The sequence below is a fragment of the Pelophylax lessonae genome (genome assembly GCF_965119305.1).
Source record: "Pelophylax lessonae genome assembly, chromosome: 4".
NCBI classification, from domain to species: Eukaryota; Metazoa; Chordata; class Amphibia; order Anura; family Ranidae; genus Pelophylax; species Pelophylax lessonae.
Genome location: NC_138771.1, coordinates 471,226,987 through 471,247,983, shown reverse-complemented (window position 1 = coordinate 471,247,983; position 20,997 = coordinate 471,226,987).

Below are 20,997 nucleotides of genomic sequence, written 5' to 3'. Positions count from 1 at the left end.
GTTTCACTTACCTGTTCCAGAGGCGCCTTCATTTTAATAATGGCGCTGCCCGGCGCCGACACGTCATTGCGCACGCGCCGCTGCCGCACGTATACTTACGGCTATTCCCGGCCTGGGAATAGCCAAAATTACACGAGCGGCGGCGGCGGCGCGTGCGCGGTGACATGTATGCGACGGGCGGCGCCATTTTTAAATCTTAAAACCGTCGGAGAGGAAAGGGAATTTTTTTTTTTTTCCTTGACTCGAGTATAAGCCGAGGGGGACGTTTTCAGCACAAAAAAATGTGCTGAAAAACTCGGCTTATACTCGAGTATATACGGTAGTCCTCCTGCAAAGTCCCACAAATACATGTTGATCCTACCATTTAAGTCCATGTAATACAGCTTTCTGTGATAGGGTGGCAACAATGCTACACTGCCCCTGTAATCAAAGCAGAGTTGCCACTCTTATGTAGACAGTGCCTGCTTGCACTACAGTGGGATGAATGTCAACATTTTCATTGTTGATTGACAATCCGGTAGCTTGTCAGTCAGAACCTGGCTACACCTAGTCCTGCCCACTAATTTCTGGATTGCCAACATTACATATGTTGCTGAGAACCTCCCACCGTTAGCTGTAGTGTCTGGGAGGGGAAGCATGTGAGACACGAATGGCGGAGGATTTGACTCATCGAGGGAAGGTAAAGGTAAACTTTATAAAGCTTGTGCATCACACAGTAACTTAACTGGATTTGGTACTTGTTGAGACTGTCATATAAGAACCTTTATTTATAGTATACTTTAGCGTGTTTGTTATCCCAGCATTTAAAATTCATGATATATGCCTGCAGTACCATGTACTTGTATGAAATCCCTGGTGTTCCTGCCCAGTCCCCCTGCTTTCCTGTTAAAGACTGACCACACTAGGCAGGACAGCTCACCGTGGTCAGTTCCCTAGCTGTGCTAAAAAATCAGTATGTTCTCCTCCAATGATTAGACTTGTCCTGACTTTCCTATTCTATTTTATTTGGTTCTCTTATTTTCTATTTTTCTCTTTTCTTTTCTATTCTGTTCTAATCTATTCTATTTGAATTCATATTTATTCTATTCAAAATTCAAATTTTGGAAGCTGGTTATATTCTATTCTATTCTACTCTATTATTCTTTTTTTTTTATATTCTATTCTTTTCTATTCTCTTATTTTCCGTTCTATTTGTTTCTATTCTATACAAATTCTAATTTATTCTTTTATTTTTTTTTCTATTCTTTGCTATTGAATTATCTTCTATTTTTTATCTTCTATTCTATTCTATTCTATTCTATTCTATTATTTTCTAATCTATTTTAATCAAATTCAAATTTAAGAAGATGGTTATATTCTTTCTACTTTATTTTATTCTATTCTATTCTATTGAATTATATTCTATTGATTTTTCTATCCTATTCAATTGTTTTTTTATATTTCTATTCTATTCTATTCTTTTTTTCTATTCTATTTTATTCTTTTTTTTTCTTTTCTATTCTATTTTATTCTATTTTATTATATTCTTTTCTACTCTATTCTATTATTTTAGTTTAGATTAGATTCTATTCTTTTCTGATCTTTTCTATTCCTATCTTTTCTATTCTATTCCTTTAAAAGAGAAGTATGTTTTTTTCTTTTTAATCATACTTACCTAGATGTATGCAGCATCGGTCTGATGCTGCAACTGCCCCATGCCGGCTCTAACACTGAGAACTGAGAGATCTAACACCGCCCATTGCTCAGTCCTCACAGCTCCCTGAACAGAGAGCTGCTCACTAGAGCACGGGGCTGTGGAGGGGGCAGGAACGGCCTACTCAGGCTCTCAGTGGCTCGCTGAGAGCCTGAGCTGGGTGTTGGTCTAGGTATCTGGATGGATCCTGACCATATGGTATACAGTATATACCAGTTCTGTGACGTCAGCTGACAGAACCAACTGCACTCCTGTGATCCACAGGGAAAGTACCAAACGATCTTTGGCTGTACTTCTCCTTTAATTTATATTCTATTTTATTCTATTCCTTTTTTTTTACAATCTCTTTTGTTGTGTTTTACTCTGTTCTTTTCTATTCTATTATTTTCTATTATGTTCTTTTCAGTTATTTTCTATTCTATTCTGTTCTGTTTTACTCTATTCTTTTATTTTCCTTTCTATTCTATTCAAGTCTATTCTTTTCTGTTCTATTCCTTTATTTTCTATTCTAGTTTTTTAATTCGATTTTGAATTTGTTTTCAAAACTGTATCTAATTCGATTCAAATTTGAATCGAGAAACTTAAGATAAATAAATCACCGGGACCGGATGGCTTGCGCCCGAGGGTTCTTAAGGAACTCAGCCAGGTGATAGCCAGACCATTATTCTTGATCTTTAAGGATAGTCTACAGACGGGTTTGGTGCCAGCTGATTGGAAAAAAGCCAACGTGGTACCAATATTTAAAAAAGGGCTGAGATATATCCTGGGTAACTATAGACCTGTCAGCTTAACATCTGTAGTCTGCAAGATTTTGGAGGGGATGTTAATGGACTATATACAAGACTTTAGTAATGAAAACGGTATTATTAGTAGTAATCAGCATGGATTCATGAAAAATCGTTCTTGCCAGACCAATCTATTACCCTTCTATGATGAAGTGAGTTGCCATCTAGACAAAGGCATTTGACACAGTCCCCCACAAACGCTTACTGTACAAACTAAGGTACGTAGGTATGGACCATAGGGTGAGTACTTGGCAGTGGCATACCAACACGCGGGTGGGGGGGGGGCGGCCCGCCCCGGGTGCCACGCACTGGGGGGGTGTCAGCCGGTGTCCTGCCCGACGTGCTCTGACAGATCCCATATGTCAGTGCGAAGGCAGCTGCAGTGGCAGCTCCTTCAGTTCGCGCTGCTCGCGGGGGGCGGAGCTGTTGCGGGAAGAAGGGGGCGGAGCCATGGCAGGAATAAGGGGGCGGAGCCACAGTGGGAAGAAGGTGAGTGCCCAAGTGTGTGTGCTGGATAGGAAGGGGATGGGGCAGCTGAATATGGAGGAATTGATCTTTCCCTATTCTTCCTGCAGCCGCTGAATACCTAAATTATCCTCTCTCCCTCCTGCAGGAAGAATATGGAAAGATCAATTCCTCTATATGCAGCTGCCCCATCCCCCTCCTATACAACTTATTTTGCTGGTCCCCCAGTGCTCTTAACCCCCCCCCCCCAGTGCTCTTAACCCCCCTCAATGCTCTTAGCCTCCCCAGTGCCCTAGACTCCCCGTGCTCTTCAGCTCCCCACAGTGCTTTTTATCTCCCACCCCCCTATGCTCTCTGGCTCCCCCAGTGCTCTCCACCCCCCTGGTTTTCCCTGCCCACCCCCCTAGTGCTCCCTGTCCCCCCCCCCCAGTGCCCTCCACCCCCTGCACCTTCCAACCTCCCTACAATGCTTCCCAAACCCCCTCTTAATTCTCTCCAGTCCCCCCCCCATGCCCTTCAGCTCCTCCAGTGCTATCTGCTTCCCCTGTGCTCTCTGGCCCCCCTAGTGCTCTTCTATCTTCTATCATGTCCTCAGTCTCTTAGCATCTCTCGTATCATGTCTTCAGTCTCTGACAATCTACTGTATCGTATCTGCAGTCTCTGACCATCTCTTGTATCATGTCTGCAGTCTCTGACCATCTCTTGTATCACGTCTGCAGTCTCTGACCATCTCTTATATCATGTCTGCAGTCTCTGACCATCTCTTGTATCACGTCCTCAGTCTCTGACAATCTCTTGTATCATGTCCTCAGTCTCTGACCGTCTCTTTTAACATGTCCTCAGTCTCTGACCATCTCTTGTATCACATCTGCAGTCTCTTAGCATCTCTTGTATCATGTCCTCAGTCTCTGGCCATCTCTTGTATCATGTCCTCAGTCTCTCACCATCTCTTGTATCATGTCCTCAGTCTCTGACCATCTCTTGTATCATGTCTGCAGTCTCTGACCATCTCCTGTACCATGTCTGCAGTCTCTGACCATTTCCTGTATCATGTCTGTGGTCTCTAACCATCTTTTGTATCATGTCCTCATTCTCTGACCATCTCCTGTATCATGTTCGCAGTCTCTGACCATCTCCTGTACCATGTCTGCAGTCTCTGACCATCTCCTGTACCATGTCTGCAGTCTCTGACCATCTCCTGTACCATGTCTGCAGTCTCTGACCATCTCCTGTACCATGTCCTCAGTCTCTGACCATCTCCTGTATCATGTCCTCAGTCTCTGACCATCTCCTGTATCATGTCCGCAGTCTCTGACCATCTCTTGTATCATGTCTGCAGTCTCTGACCATCTTTTTTAGCAAGTCTCCAATCTCTTACTCAAACTTAAACACATTGCTAATAGTATTATCTATCTGTTTATGCTGAAGGTAGGACTGTGCAGGGGAGGCAGAGTGCAAAAGGGGGAACTGTGATTAGAGAGATGGGGGGCAGACTGCAAGGGGCACTGTAATGGGGGGCTGTGAAATGTGTGCAATAAATACACTTCAAAACATTAAAATTTTTTGTGAGTGTTTTTACATTTTAAAGTTGGGGGGTGCCAGATATAGGATCCGCCCCGAGTGCCAAATGCTCTAGGTACGCCACTGGTACTTGCATAGAGAACTGGCTCCAGGGGAGAGTCCAGAGGGTGATGATTAATGGGGAGTACTCGGATTGGGCGGGTGTGGAAAGTGGGGTCCCCCAAGGTTCTGTCCTGGGGTCAATCCTGTTTAATTTATTCATAAACAATCTAGAGGAGGGGATATCCAGCACAATCTCTTTATTTGTGGATGATACTAAACTAAGCATGCCAATATCTTCTATGCAGGATGTGGAAACCTTACAAGCGGACCTGAACAAAATAATGGGGTGGGCAACTACATGGCAGATGAGGTTTAATGTTGAAAAAGTAAAGTGAAGTAATGTACATGGGCATCAGAAACACGAAAGCAAGCTACTCACTAGGGGGGGAACCTCTGGGTGAATCTAAGATGGCAAAGGACCTGGGGGTACTAGTGGGAGAACAGGCTTGGCAGTGGCATGCAATGCCAAGCCGCTGCAAGCAAAGCCAATAAAATACTGGCATGTATACAAAAAGGGGATTCACTCCAGAAATAAAGAAATTATTCTCCCACTCTACAAGACTCTGGTCCGGCCACATCTGGATTATTCCGTCCAGTTCTGGGCACCGGTCCTCAGAAAGGATGTGTTGGAACTGGAGAGAGTCCAGAGAAGGGCAACAAAAATAATTAGGGGAATGGAGGACCTCAGCTATGAGGAAAGACTACAAGCATTGAACTTATTCTCTCTGGAGAAGAGACGCTTGAGGGGGGATATGATATCAATGTACAAAAACTGTACTAGTGATGACCCTAGCATAAGGAACAAACTTTTCAGAGAAAGGAAATACAATAAGACACGTGGTCACTCACTAAAATTAGAGGAAAAACGGTTTAACCTTAAAATACGTAAGGGGTTCTTTACTGTCAGAGCAGTAAGGATGTGGAATACTCTTCCACAAGCAGTAGTATAAGCAGGGAGCATCGATAGTTTCAAAAAACTATTAGATGGGCACAACATAAAGGGGTATACGATGTACGGTTAACAGCAAACACACACACACATCATAGGTTGAACTGAATGGACTGATGTCTTTTTTCAACCTCACAAACTATGTAACTATGTAACTAATATACATCTTTGCAAGAAAGCCCAGATATGTACAGTATATTTATTTACAACAAAGGAAAATTTTGAGAGCATGATTTCTACTGTAAACCTAGGGTGGAGAACAGATCAACTTCCTGTGACATCTGAGAAGCCTGAGACTCTCATCCTATTACGATCATGGCACAAAGAAAACAATAATTTTCTATGTGCCATGTTCGCACCAGAATATGGTGTTTCTCTGTGATCCAGAGAAGTGCAATATAATGCAATATGTTTGCATAATATCGCATCTCACTGGATGTCCCTGCATGTCATAAGCACAGCAAACCACCTGCTGTGCCGTGACATGAACGAAGTGTAACTTTTTGCAGTGACACAAGTTGACATACACAAAAAAAGGACAAGGTTTGATACACTTAAAGGTGCATCACACTGCATCACGCTGTCCCCTACCGCCAGCACCCTGCAGCCAGAATGGACAGCGCCACTGTAGTTTAGTGTTTGATCAGTGTGAACGGGCCTTTAAAGGAATTAGCTAGAAAGGCCCTGATAAAATGTAAGGATAGCATAGGAAAAAATTTGCTTCAGTAACAGGTTAGTAGGATATATTGCAATGTACAGAGATCAGTAGGATGTAGGGGAGTGTATAAAGGTCAATAGTATGTAAGGCTGTGTACAGAGTAGTACCAGTCAATAGAGCAGAGGACGGTGTCAGTCAGTAGGGCAGTGGACTGTGTCAGTAGGGCTGTGGATGGGGATTGTGTATATGCATACCTTCCAACTGTCCCTGATTCACTGGGATTGTTCCGGAAAATGGTCCAGGATCCCGATGAATCAGGGCATAGTCCCGGAATGCCCATGCCAGTGCAGAGCGGCTTGGTTCCCGCATGCTGCGAGCAGCACATGACATCCGGCCCCTCTCCCTGGCTGCCTCTGACAGTGCAGAGAGGGCATACCTGCCAACTGTCCCGTTTTTCCCGGGACAATCCCGGCAAATAGGAGCCTTTCCCGGGTAATTTACATTGTCCCTGTTAATCAGGGACAATGTAAATCACTTTTTTATTTTTTTTTTATTTTGTGCCACATAGTGTCGCTCTCACCCCAGCTAGGTGTTGTAGTTCTGGCAGCAGGTTGTCTCTCTCTCTGTGCCCGCTCACTCTTCCCGTCTGTCGCAAATTTAACGTGTCACCGGAGGCAGGGTGTCAGCATGGTGCACTTTCCAAAATCCGCCAGCAGGGGGAGGCAGAGCACCTTCCGACAAGCTGGAGGCCTCACACTCCATTAATTACTACTATTAATAATATTTTTTTATAGATATTTTTACACCTGTTAATTGATACATATATATAGTTTTCTAGCTCTAGATAAATGTGTGTACATATCCGTGTATGTATATGTGTGTGCATATATATATATATATATATATATATATATATATATATATATATATATTGCTCAAAAAAATGAAAACAGACCTCAATCCTCAATGGGAAAAATCTCATGCTGGATATCTATACTGGTATGGACTTGGTATGTGTTAGGATAATATGGACTGGGTAATGTGTTAGGATCTATACTGGTATGGACTATACTGGTATGGACTTTGTAATGTGTTAGGATCTATACTGGTATGGACTGGGCAATGTGTTAGGATCTATACTGGTGTGAACTGGGTAATGTGTTAGGATCTATACTGGTATGGACTGGGTAATGTGTTAGGATCTATACTGGTATGGACTGGGTAATGTGTTAGGATCTATACTGGTATGGACTGGGTAATGTGTTAGGATCTATACTGGTATGGACTGGGTAATGTGTAGGATGGTATGGACTGGGTAATGTGTTAGAATCTATACTGGTATGGACTGGGTAATGTGTTAGGATCTATACTGGTATGGACTGGGTAATGTGTAGGATGGTATGGACTGGGTAATGTGTTAGAATCTATACTGGTATGGACTGGGTAATGTGTTAGGATCTATACTGATATGGGCTGGGTAATGTGTAGGATGGTATGGACTGGGTAATGTGTTAGGATCTATACTGGTATGGACTGGGTAATGTGTGAGGATGGTATGGACTGGGTAATGTGTTAGGATCTATACTGGTATGGGCTGGGTAATGTGTTAGGAAGGAAAGGATGCCACATTGTTTTATGTAAATGATAATCAAAAATATAATCATACTTATTTACACCTTGCACTTTATTTATATTTCCATATTACATTTTTTGTATGGTCACACCTGAGCACATTTCACACTTTAGAATTGCAGGGAATTGTGATGAGAATTTTAAACTTTAGGCAGAAGTAGTGCAGCTGAATGGGAGAATTATTCCAACTCTGCTACTTTGGCCTCAAGTTTTCAATTCCCTTTTCAATTTCCTGTAATTCTCTCTTTATGAAGTAGACCCTATAATCTGATAAGTAGGCGGGGATTCATTATGCGGAGTGGGCGGAGCTTCGGGGAAGTGGGTGTGGTAAGTAATTGATAGCTGCGCTGCAAAGTGTCCCTGGAAATTTTTTTCAAATGTTGGCAACTATGAGAGGGGAGTGCACTGAACCCGCCCCTCCTCCTTTCTGTGTTTTCCTGTACACAGAGGAGGAGGCGGGGAGCAGCACACCACTCTGCTACAACGCGGCTGATCTGAGGTCTGTGATTTTTACTACTATACATACTTGCAGAGGAGGGAAGCATGGGGGAGAGGAGTGGATGAATCTGGGGGGAGGGCATTTGGGGTGGATGGAGCTGGAGGTGGATGGAGATGGGGTGGGAATTTGGCATGGATGGGGATAGAGGGAGAGAGAAAGAAAAGGGGGAGGGAGGGAGAGAGAGAGAGAGAAAGAGGGAGGGGGGAAGAAAGAAAGAAAGAAAGAAAGAAAGAAAGAAAGAAAGAAAGAAAGAAAGAAAGAAAGAAAGAAAGAAAGAAAGAAAGAAAGAAAAAGAGGCAGGAACTGAGGAAGGAAGGCATCTCTAGCAGTTTTAACCTGCTCCCATCCGCGCTACAGCCTATATACGGCTGCAGCGCGGACTTGAATTTTCGGGAGGCCGTTTTTAAACGGCCTCCCAGTGACACGCCCCCCACGCGCTCCCGAGAGCGCGCATCGGGAGAATCTGTGTCGGCCGTGTCCAATCACAGCGGCCATTCACCACGTGATCAAGCCGTCCAATGAGAGATGATCTCATATGTAAACATATGAGATCATCTCTCATCGCCGGCGCTCCTTCCTCACACAGAGCCTGCAGTGTGAGGAAGGAGGGGGAGCCGTCAGCCGCCGGGGACACACAGCGATGTAATCAGGGCACTGATCACCAGTGCCCTGATTACTAAAGGTAAAAAAAACACACACAGTGCCCGCCATCAGTGCCCACAGTGCCCGCCATCAGTGCCCCCCATCAATGCCCACAATCAGTGCCCATAGTGCTGCTAGTCAGTGCCCATCAGTGCCTGCTCATCTAGGCACTGATGAGCACTGACTGGCAGCACTATGGGCACTGAGTGTGGGCACTGATGGTGCTGTCCATCAGTGCTCATCAGTGCCGCCCATCAGTGCTCATCAGTGCCATCTGCCAGTGCCCATCAGTGCCGCCTATCAGTGCCCATCAGTGCCGCCCGTCAGTGCCGCCTCTCAGTGCCCAGCAGTGCCACCTCTCAGTGCCACCTCTCAGTGCCCAGCAGTGCCGCCTATCAGTGCTCATCAGTGCCGCCTATCAGTGGTCATCAGTGCGGCATATTAGTACCTCCTCATCAGTGCCCATAAGTGCCACCTCATCAGTGCCCATAAGTGCCACCTCATAAGTGCCCATCAGTGGAGCCTATCAGTGCCCATCAGTGCCGCCTCATCAGCGCACATCAGTGAAGGAGAAAAATTTATTTTCAAAATTTACTCGCAGAAAATAAGAAAGACTTTTTTTTTTTTCAAAATTTTCTGTCTTTATTCTTTTTTTTTGTAAAAAATAAAAAACCCAGAGATGATTAAATACCACCAAAATAAAGCTCTATTTGTGTGAAAAAAATGATAAAAATTTCATATGGGTACAGTGTAGCATGACCGCGCAATTGTCAGTCAAAGTGTGACAGCACTTAAAGCTGAAAATTGGCCTGATGGGAATGGTGTTTAAGTGCACAGAAGGCAAGTGGTTAAATTAATGTTGGGGCATAACACGCTACTTCATCACCTCAATTAGTTTGCAGAGCAGCTCCATGCTACAACACCACAGGAAGCCGACGGGAAGTAATAGACAGTACACCCATTGGCTGAGAGGCAACTGAAGGAGGTGCAGCCCGCTTCCTGCTACCTCCTCAGTCAATAGGTAGCTGACTCCCAGCTAGCTTACTATGTGGGCGGGCTGGGACGAAACCTTTGTGGGCTCAGAGTTTAGTGGCAACCAGAATGCAAAGCCTGCATGCGGCACGGGCCTTATGGTACCCGGGTCATGCAGAACAGAGAGAGCAGTAGGTCCGACCATTCGCACGCTGTACCATGTGACTGAGGAGCAGTGTGGCCTTTTTATGGGGGAATCAGACTGGCCGGGGGGGGGGGATTGCCCCGTCTGAGGGGAAACTCTTACATCCTCCTTGGCATGGATCCACATAATTCACAATTAGATCAATTATCCCAGAGATTTACAGAGAGATAAATACACATTTCTCCCCCTGCTTGAGCAAATTGTATCATGCTTTGTTGTTTTTTTTACCTTCCTCTGGATCAACTGTGGGTATACGGTTGTGTATATGCATACCTCCCAACCGTCCCTGATTTTCCAGGATTGTCCTGGAAAATGGTCCGTGTCCGGGATCTACATGAATCAGGGCATAGTCCCGGAATGCCCATGCCAGTGCAGAGCGGCTTGGTTCCCACACGCCGCGAGCAGCACATGGCATCCGGCCCCTCTCCCCGGCTGCCTCTGACAGTGCAGAGAGTGGAGTGCACTGAACCCGCCCCTCCTCCTTCCTGTACACTGAGGTCTATGATTTTTACTACTATACGAACTTGCAGAGGAGGGAAGCATGGGGAGGGGAGTGGATGAATCGGGGGGGGGCATTTGGGGTGGATGGAGCTGGGGGTGCATTTGAGGTGGATGGAGATGGGGTGTGAATTTGGCATGGATGGAGCTGGGGTTGGAAGCTGGAGGTGGGGTGGATGGAGCTGGGATGGGCATTTGGGGTGGATGGAGCTGGGGTGGGCATTAGGGATGGGCATTAGGGGTGGACAGAGCTGGGGGGGCATTTGGGGGTTGATGGAGCTGGGAACAGGCATTTGGGGTGGATGGCCTCTAGGGAGGGTAGATGGAGCTGGGGTGGGCATTTTGGGTGGATGGAGCTGGGTGAATGGAGCTGGGAGGGATGGAGCTGGGGTGGGTGTGGGGGTGGATGGAGCTGAGGTGGGCATTTGGGGTTGATGGAGCAGCGGTGGGTGTGGGGGGTGGATGAAGCTGGGAGGGGTGTTTGGGATGGATGGAGCTGGGATAGGAGGTTGGGATGGATGGAGCCGGGATGGGTGTGGGATGGGTGTGGGGCATGGATGGAGCTGGGATGGGTGTTTGGATGGATGGAGCTGGGATAGGTGTGTGGAGGATGCATGGGCCTGGTATGGGATCAGGGGAATGGATGGAGCTGGGATGGGTGTGGAGGATTGGTGGTGCTGATATGGGAACAGGGGGAAGGATGGAACTGGCTGGGATGAGTGTGGAGGATGGATGGAGCTGGTATGGGTGTGGGGGATGGATGGACCTGGGATGGGATTTGGAGGATGGATGGAGCCAGGATTGGTGTGGGGGATGGATGGAGCTGGTATGGGATCAGGGGGAAGGATGGAGCCGGTTTGGGATCAGGGGAAATGATGGAGCTGGGATGAGATCAGAGCGATGGACGGAGCCGGGATGGGATCGGAGGGATGGACAAAGCCAGGTTAGGATAGAGGGAATAGACTGACCTGGGATGGGATCGGGGGGATGGATGGAGTCGGGATGGAATCAGGGGGAAGGATGGAGCTGGGATGGGATTGGGGAATAAATGGAGTCTAAATGGGATCGGGGGACAGATGGAGCCGGGATGGGATTGGGGTATGGATGGAGCCGGGATGGGATCAGGATAACAAATAGAGTTGGGAAGGGATCGGGGTGGTGGATAGAGCCGGAATGGGATTGGGGTGGTGGATGGAGCCAGGATGGGATATGGGGAATAGATGGAGCCGCCCCTGCGTTCTGTACATCACACACTCCTGTCCCCAGCATTCTGTACATAACATACTCCTGTCCCCTGCATTCTATACATTACACACTCCTGCCCCCTGCATTCTATACATTACACACTCCTGCCCCCTGCATTCTGTACATCGCACACTTCTGCCCCCTGCCTTCTGTACATTACATACTACTGCCGCTTCCATTCTGTACATTACACAGTCCTATCCCCTGCATTATATACATTACATACTTCTGTCCCCTGCATTCTGTACATTACACACTCCTGTCCCCTGCATTCTGTACATTACACACTCCTGCCCCCTGCATTCTGTACATTACACACTCCTGTCCCCTGCATTCTGTACATTACACATTCCTGTCTCCTACATTATGTGCATTACACACTGCTGCCTCCTGCATTCTGTACATCACACGCTCCTGCCCCCTGCCTTCTGTACATTACATACTCCTGCCCCCTGCACTCTGTACATTACATATTCCTGTCCCCTGCATTCTGTACATTACACATTCCTGTCTCCTACATTCTGTGCATTACACATTCCTGTCTCCTACATTCTGTGCATTACACACTCCTGTCTCCTGCATTCTATACGTTACATACTCCTGCCCCCTGCATTCTGTACATTACATACTCCTGTCCCCTACATTCTGTACATTACATACTCCTGACCCCTGCATTCTGTACATTACACACTCCTGCTCCCTGTATTCTGTACATTACACACTCCTGCCCCCTGCATTCTGTACATTACATACTCCTGCCCCCTGCATTCTGTACATTACACACTCCTGACTCCTGCATTCTGTACATTACATTCTCCTGTTCCCTGCATTCTGTATATTACACACTCCTGTCTCCTGCATTCTGTACATTACACACTCCTTTCTCCGGCATTCTGTACATTACACACTCCTGTCTCCTGCATTCTGCACATTACACACTCCTTTCTCCAGCATTCTGTACATTACACACTCCTGTCTCCTGCATTCTGTGCATTCCATACTCCTGCACTATATACACAATACTTTACATTATATACTTCTCACCAAAGTCTTCATTTTCTAAACAGTTGCTGGTTGCTATGCAGTCCCTCGCTATTTTAATGAAGTTCTTCTTCTTGTAGGCTCAGACAAAGCAGTCAAAGCATATTTTTTTTTTCAAATATAATTTTTATTATTTTTTTCAAACACACAAAATTTACAAGAAGTCACAAATGAAATAAGAATACATATCAAAACATATTATCATCAAAGAATAAACTCGGTTAACCCTTAAAAGGGAGGAGTTCCTTAATACTTGTCTCCCCTATCCCCACTATGAACACGTAAGCTAGGTTTATTCAATTTATATCGCTATCCATAACAAGTGTTCACGGTAATGGGCAGGAGACATCCTTATCTTCCACGTCTATTCCAATTCTATTTCATTTATTCAAACTGTAACTAAACATACTCTAACCCTCCCCCCTCCCCCCCCCCAGGAGAAAAAGAGAAAAAAAAAAAATTTCCCCCCTCTCTCTCCCCTCCCTCCATTCCTCCTCCCCCTCCCCCCTCCCCCCCCAGCCCTGACAGAGGCAGCTCCCCCGTCCCCTCCGCCTACGAATGCATCAAGGCCACTCCCTCATCAGACATAATAAAGGTGTTCCAGAGCTCCCAGGTCTCGCTGTATAGCCCCCGTTTACCATGTGTCGTCATCACCAAGTCTTCCATTTTGTTGACGGCCTCTACTCTCCGTAACCAGTCCCTTACCGTGGGAGAAACAGGACTTTTCCATAACACGGGGATACAGGCCTTCGCTCCATTGACCAGATGGCGCACCACCGATTTCTCATATCTCTGTATTGGAATATCTGATAGATGGAGCAAAAAAAAGGCTGGATCCTCCTGGATGGGAAACTCCGTAAATTTTTGAACTATGGATCTAACCTTGGACCAGTATGTTGAAAGTTTCGGGCAGGACCAAAATATATGTAATATCGTTGCATCTTCCCCTCCGCATCGCCAGCAATTCGTCGATACACTTGGGAAGATCTTATGAAGTTTATAAGGTGTATAATACCATCTAGTCAATATCTTAAAATTAGTCTCTTGGATTTTAGTACAGATGGATGTTCTAAAAGCCAATAGAATGATCTTCTGTGATTGTGATGGTGTGAAGGTACAATTTAGGTCAGCTGCCCATTTAGTCAGGCATGGTAGAGGGGATTCGTCTGTCCAGGATGTTAATAAGCCATATATTAAGGAGAGTATATGTGAAAGAGCTCCCTCGTCCAGACATAACTTTTCAAATTTAGTCAAGTTCCGCGTAAAATCTACGGGTTTCGGTAGTGTATGTAGGAAATGGTGGAGTTGAAGGGCAGACCAGAAATTAAGCCCAAACTCCCCGTCTGTATTTGTCAAGGTCTCCAATGTCAGCCACCTATCTCCTGCAAAGAGCTGAGTCACTCGAACACATCCGGCTGGGCCCAATTTCACCAGATCTGGTGTCGAAAGTCCGGGTCCGAATCGCGGGTTTCCAATTACCGGAAATAAAGGAGAACACGGGGGTGAAAGGAGATATTGCATATTAGCTAAGTGGCATATTCGCAGCGTAGTGCCCAGAAGAGGGTGGAGTCTTAATTGTGGTGGCAAATCTGGGTAGCACCAGAGTGCTCCCCTAAGCGGAATATTCGTCTGTGCTTGTTCTATACTGACCCACAATTTAGATGTTTGATGTCGACACCAGTCTACCATTCTACTCAAATGAGCTGCCTGGAAGTACTTCTGAATATCCGGAAAGGCTAAGCCGCCCTGCATCCTTGGCCTAGCCATATGCGACCGCGCAAGCCGAGGTCTTTTCTTTGCCCAAACAAACTCAGTGAAAAGAGCGTGGATCATGTGGAAATACCGGGCAGGCAACCGTATCGGAAGAGCTCTTATCAAATAAATATGTCTGGGCAAAATACTCATCTTAATCAGGTTGCATCTGCCAAACCAAGAATGAAGGCCCGTATGCCACTTTTCCAATAGGCTGCGTGTCTCCTCAATTAAAGGGGGAAAATTCAACTCATATACTCTAGCCAAGCATGGTGGTATATAGGTACCCAGATATCGTAGGGCCTTATTAGTCCATCGAAAACTGAAGCTCGATTGTAGGGTCCGTAAAAGAGACGGGCGCACCCCTACTCCCATCGCCTCCGACTTGCCAAAATTGATTTTAAAGTTCGAGATAGACCCGTATCTGGCTAGTTCCTGCAATAAATTTGGCATAGAAAGGATCGGATTTGTTACTGAAAACATGAGATCATCTGCATAAGCAGATATCTTATATTGACATCCGCCTACTTTCACTCCCTGAATGTCTGGGTTCTGGCGAATGGTACAGATGAGAGGTTCCAACGAAAGAGCAAACAAAAGAGGGGATAAGGGGCACCCCTGTCTCGTGCCATTGTTGATAGGGAAAGGATCAGATACAAAACCATTCACCTTGACCTGTGCAGAGGGCTTTGAGTATATATTAGTGATCCAACGCTGCATATTGCTCCCCAGGCCTATATATTTAAGGACTGTAAACAAAAAACGCCAGTTCACCCTATCAAAAGCTTTCTCTGCATCGGTATTAATAAAGACACTCGGTATTCGAGATGTATTAGCAGTGTGGATCAGATTTAACACTTTGGTGGTATTGTCTCTAGCCTCTCGGCTAGGGACAAAACCCACCTGGTCGAGATGCACTAGATCGGGGAGATGTGGAGCTAATCTATTGGCCAGAATTTTTGTAAGAATTTTCAAATCTATATTAAGTAAAGAAATAGGCCTATAGCTTCCACAAGATGTAGGATCCTTTCCTTCTTTCAAGATCACCGTAATATGCGCCGCTAAGGTGTCTCTAAGCATATTGGCGCCTTCTTTTATGGAGTTATAGAATCTAACCAGATACGGGCCTAAAGTAGAACAAAACACTTGAAAATATTGCAGCGTAAAGCCATCTGGGCCGGGGGCCTTCTTTAACTTCATCTTGCTTATAGTCTGTTGGACCTCTAACAGAGTGATCGGTTCATCCAACTGCTCTCTTGTCTCCGTAGAGAGTGTAGGAAGATGAGATTTCACAAGATATTCCTCCATCTCAGAAATAGGAGTAGGGTTCTCTATTAGTGAGTACAGTGAGGAGTAAAATCATCCAAACTCTCCCACAACCTGTTTGGGAGGTGTTAATTTATGGCCCTGCCTTGAAATAATATTAGGAATATAGGTCGACATCTGCGGGTCTCTCACAGACTGTGCGAGCAGTTTCCCGCATTTGTCTCCAAATTCATATCCCCTACCTCGGCTCCTCTGAAGAGCCGCTTTAGCTCTGAACAGAAGAAGGTCGGCTATTTGTTGCCGTGTTCTTATAAGTTCAGTTTCTAAGGCCGGTGACGTAGCATGTTTATATTGGGATTCAAAATGACGAAGCGTAACTAGGAGCTGTGTTAATTGTTTATCCCGTTCCTTTTTAAGTCTAGATCCGCGTTCAATAAGAAGCCCCCTGAGAACAGTTTTATGAGCCTCCCACAGATTCCCTATCTCACATCCCTCCAGGTCATTCATCTGAAAGTATTCCTGCAATTTAGATGAAATATCCATCAGAACTTCAGGAATCTGTAGGAGGCTCTCATTCAGCCTCCAAAAACATTGCCGAGAGGCGGCAAAATCTGATAAAGAATAAGTAAGTAGTACCGGCGCATTGTCTGACCATGTTATGTCCCCAATTATTGATGCTTTAACCGCGTGAAGCTGTCTGTGCGGTATTAAGAAATAGTCGATCCGTGAATAGGCCTTATGAGGGGCTGAATAAAATGTGTAGTCCCTTTCAGAAGGGTGTAGTAAACGCCACACATCTATCCATTGGGCACTGAAAAACGTCTGTGTAATACTTTTACTTGCAGACGGCAATATAGCTGATCTACCCGTAGATGTATCCAGTCTGGCCAGTGGTGGGACATTAAAGTCCCCACCTAGTATAAGCTGTCCTTCCGTGAACTCCATAAGCAGTTTAGTTACTCGTTTGAGAAAACTAGCTTGGCATTCATTTGGTGCATACACTGTTGCCAGTGTAAGCTGTATGTCTCCCAAGCTCCCCTTAATAAACAAAAACCGTCCCGCCGGGTCAGTTAAGGTCTCTTTCAATGTCCAGGGAAGTCTAGAAGACAGTAAAATAGTCACTCCTCTAGATTTAGCATCGGCATTCATGGAATGATAAGCTAGATTATATTCTCTGTTCGTAATCCTGGGAGCTCTGTCACCTCTAAAATGGGTCTCCTGGACAAAGGCCACATCCACCCTGGAACGCTTAAGATCATTAAGCAGCATCCTTCTCTTTTCCGGTATATTAAGGCCTCTAGCATTCAGGGAGAAGACGGTGAGATCCTCCATCCTCGTGGCAGGAAGAGGAGAAAGAGAGAATAGAGAGCGGAGGAAGAGAGGGAAAGAAAAAGAAAAAAAAAAAAACCCCTAAACCCGAAGAAAAAAAAAAAAAAATTTCTCACTAACAAGGGAAATTCCCGTGTACACTATATGACTCTAGTCACCCCTCAGTGTACTGGCCTAAGTGGGGGTTAATCTAGAACATGGACCTCGAGCAAAGAATGGGAAAAAAGAAAAAAAAAAAAAAAAAACCCCAAACATAATAAGCCCAAACAAAAAAAAAGAAACAACTCCATAAAATCCAAAAAAAAAAGTAATTGCTAGCTTCCCGTCCCTCCCTCCCACCACACCGACCAGAGTCCAATAGTTTATTTACTTCATATCTATTGTTCCTCCAAAAAAAAAAAAAAAGTGGGGGGGGGGGAATCACAGAGCCTAAGCTCCTACCCTCCTCTCCTCCTGATCATTCCCACAATTAATATCCTCCATCCTTCATACCGAATGGACTGCCAAAAAAAAAAAAGGGATCCCCCCCCCTCCCCACCCAGGGCGTCTATTCCGGTCATCGATCTCTATCCCCAGATTATTCACTCGTCTCTCATCCCCCAACCTCCCCCCCCCCCTCTCAAGGGTAGGGAGGAGGGTGGGGGAGAAAAGGGAGGACATGGGAAGGAAAAACACAAATAGGTAGCAGGAAGGGGGGGGAACACACACCTATGTTGGCAGCCCTATAAGTCAACAAACATCACTAACAGTCCAAAAAAAAAAAAAGGGGGAGAGGGGGCAATGGGGGCCTATACCCCATAACCTAACCATCTCTCACTACTCAAAAACCTGAGCCCCATAAATTGCCCCCCATGAGTCTCGCGTCCATCAGGATCCCGCCAAACACCCGCGGCCATCATCCTAGTGCATATATACTCTTAAATAAGAGTAATATATGTTATGATATAACATATACTACTGAAAAAAAAAAAAAAAAAAAAAAAAAGAAAAAGTGGAAAACCTTTAATAATGATCGTGCCCGTGAAGGAAAAAAGAAAAAAAAAGAAAAAGGAAGGAAGAGGGACCTCAACTTAGAGCCTCATAATCACTTGTGTCTATAGGAATTATTAAAAAAAGCCCCCCCAGAAAAAAAAAAAAAAGGGGGGGGAAACCCACGTGACAGAATAACCAAAAAAAAAAAAAAAAAAAGGTGTGATGTGATTAACTTAATTTCAGATAGGCCGCAGATGCAGGCCCCAGCCCGGCCCTGCGCGATCCTCATGGAGGGGTCACCCAGCATATCTAACCCCCCCACTCCCCCCCCCCCCCGGTCACTCCCCACCAGGGTAAACAAGGGGAAGGGGCAAGGGTGCCACCAAAAAAGAGAAAACAATTGATGGCGATCTCCATTGACTATGGTTAAAGTCTCTGGTATGGGGGGGGGGGAAAAAAAAAAGGAGGGAACAAGTTCTATTATTCAAAGATTTCTTTCAAAGAATCCCCTGGCTTTCCATTCATGTCGGTCCAGTCCCTTGCAACACCTTAAGAGGCTCCTCTACTGCTTTCTTCTGTTCCTGGCGTGATTGTCGCCTCTTTCCTGATAACAGTCTGTTCCTATTCCCCTAAGATAGAAAAGGGGATCAACCAGTTTGGGACTTGAAAAGGGTCTATATCCAGAAATGAAAAAAGATTTGGTAGGTCCTCTGGCGTACGTAAAGTAAAGGAACCCTGGGGGTTGCGGAAGGTAACAGTCAAAGGGAAACCCCATCGATATGTCAGGCCTTGCTGTCTTGCTTTGTCTAATACTGGTCTAAGAATAGCTCTCCTTTGCAGCGTGGCCTTAGATAAGTCCGGAAGAATTTTAATAGGGGCCCCATTGAAGTCTACTGTGCCTTTATCCCAAGCTCCCCGAAGAACTAGCTCTCTATCCACAAAATTATGTATCCGGCAGACCACATCTCGAGGTCTATCGGCGTTAATAGGACGGGGGCCTATAGCTCGATGTATTCTATCAAACTGCAGCCTGTTAGGATAGTGATCTCCAAGGATTCCTCGAAATATGTTTTTTGCCATCTCCTCAAGATTTTCTGTTTCTGCAGGCTCTGGGATACCTCTCAGACGCACATTATTGCATCGACTTCTGTCCTCTAGCTCCTCCATCCGAAGCTGCATAGACACCTCCACATCTACATGCGACTTAACATGATTTTCCAAACATCGCACACGCTCTTCCAAAGAGGTTAAGGCAGATTCACTCACCGACATCTTCTGTGCCACATCATGTATCTCGCCACGTACCTCTTTAATGACAGCCTGCTGTTTCTCCTCCATACGGGCTATCATTGCAGCGATGTCTGCTTTGGTGGGGAGGGCTTGTAGCAGAGCCCGCAGCTCCGCGTCTGCTCGCAGCGATAGACCGCCTTCCTCGGGTCTGGCCTCCGTCGCCTCCGGGATACCGGCATGCACTCCGGCGGACTCCAGCCCAGTCAGCACGCTCGTCCGCTCGCTTCCTGCGCAGAAGCCGTCCGACTCCAGGGCCCGTGAGTCACGAGGTATGGCCATCTTAGACCCAAGTGAGGCGGGGGTTGAGATCGGGAAAAATTGCGAAATCTCCCCTTCAGGTTTCAGTAGGTTTATTTTCTTGACCGAGCTTTTCACTTTCCGCTTTTTAGTTAGGGTCATTGCCAGGTCTAGTCAAAGTATCGGCGTGGACGGAGGGAAGCCAGGAGCTCAGCACATGTGTGTCTCTACTCCGCCATGTCCTCGTCAAAGCATATTTTATAGGTACAAGGAAGCGTGGGTTTTGTTTAACCACATCCCTTAAGCCCCTCCCACTGCTAGGTGATTGACCACACCCATATTTTACAGCGGCGTGCTACACTGTTCAGTTGAAGTTAAAATGTTGGAAGGTATGTATATGAGATTGTATGATTTTTATTTATTTTGTTTGAACTAGATGAGCTTGTGTCTTTTTTCAGACTATGTAACTACAGTATATAGCTTAAAAGTGCTCCAGTTCATTTATTAGTGAATAACTGAAAATTTATGGATATTGAATACATAGAAAGGGAAATTAAAGCTAATCTCCAAGGCAAACATCTCAATACACAGATAAAATACTTTAAAGAGATAAAATACTTTAAATACTTAAAAGAGGAATTCCAGGTATGGCTATTTTATACAAATTTACACTAGCCCAGCTTGGACCAATGTTACTATGCATATACCATTCCTGGTGTAATGTCACACCCACCTCTCCCTCTCATCCAATCAGAGAATACTTTGCATTCTTTCAGAAAATGCAAGGCAATCTCTAAATGGTGCCTGTGATGACCAACCAACTACCTGTGTCCATCCAGTTCTGATGGTTTCACAGCCCTGTGTGATACAGCAAGAGAAGTCATTTTTTTCTGCAATTTAGTAACCCTTTTAGGTCTTGTCTCTCCCCCAGCCTGTGACTGGTCAGTGAAAAGATGAGCAGAAAACTGACAAGTCCCCCTGCCTTCATTTCTCCTCCTATCTCCAATCATCATGTCCTTGTTGGTACATGGACGCAGCAGCACAACTGATTAGCTCAGTGTGCTGCTTCACTCTCTCCCAGTCTGAGCTCTGCTGTACAGGGACTGCAAGAGTTGGATACCAGGCAAAAATGTATTTTTTTTAATACCAACCTCTATTAATTTGTATGTTTTATATCTGATTGCAGTAATTGAATAGCTGAAATATGGGCAAAAATATTCCATACAGTACAGTATGAGACATAG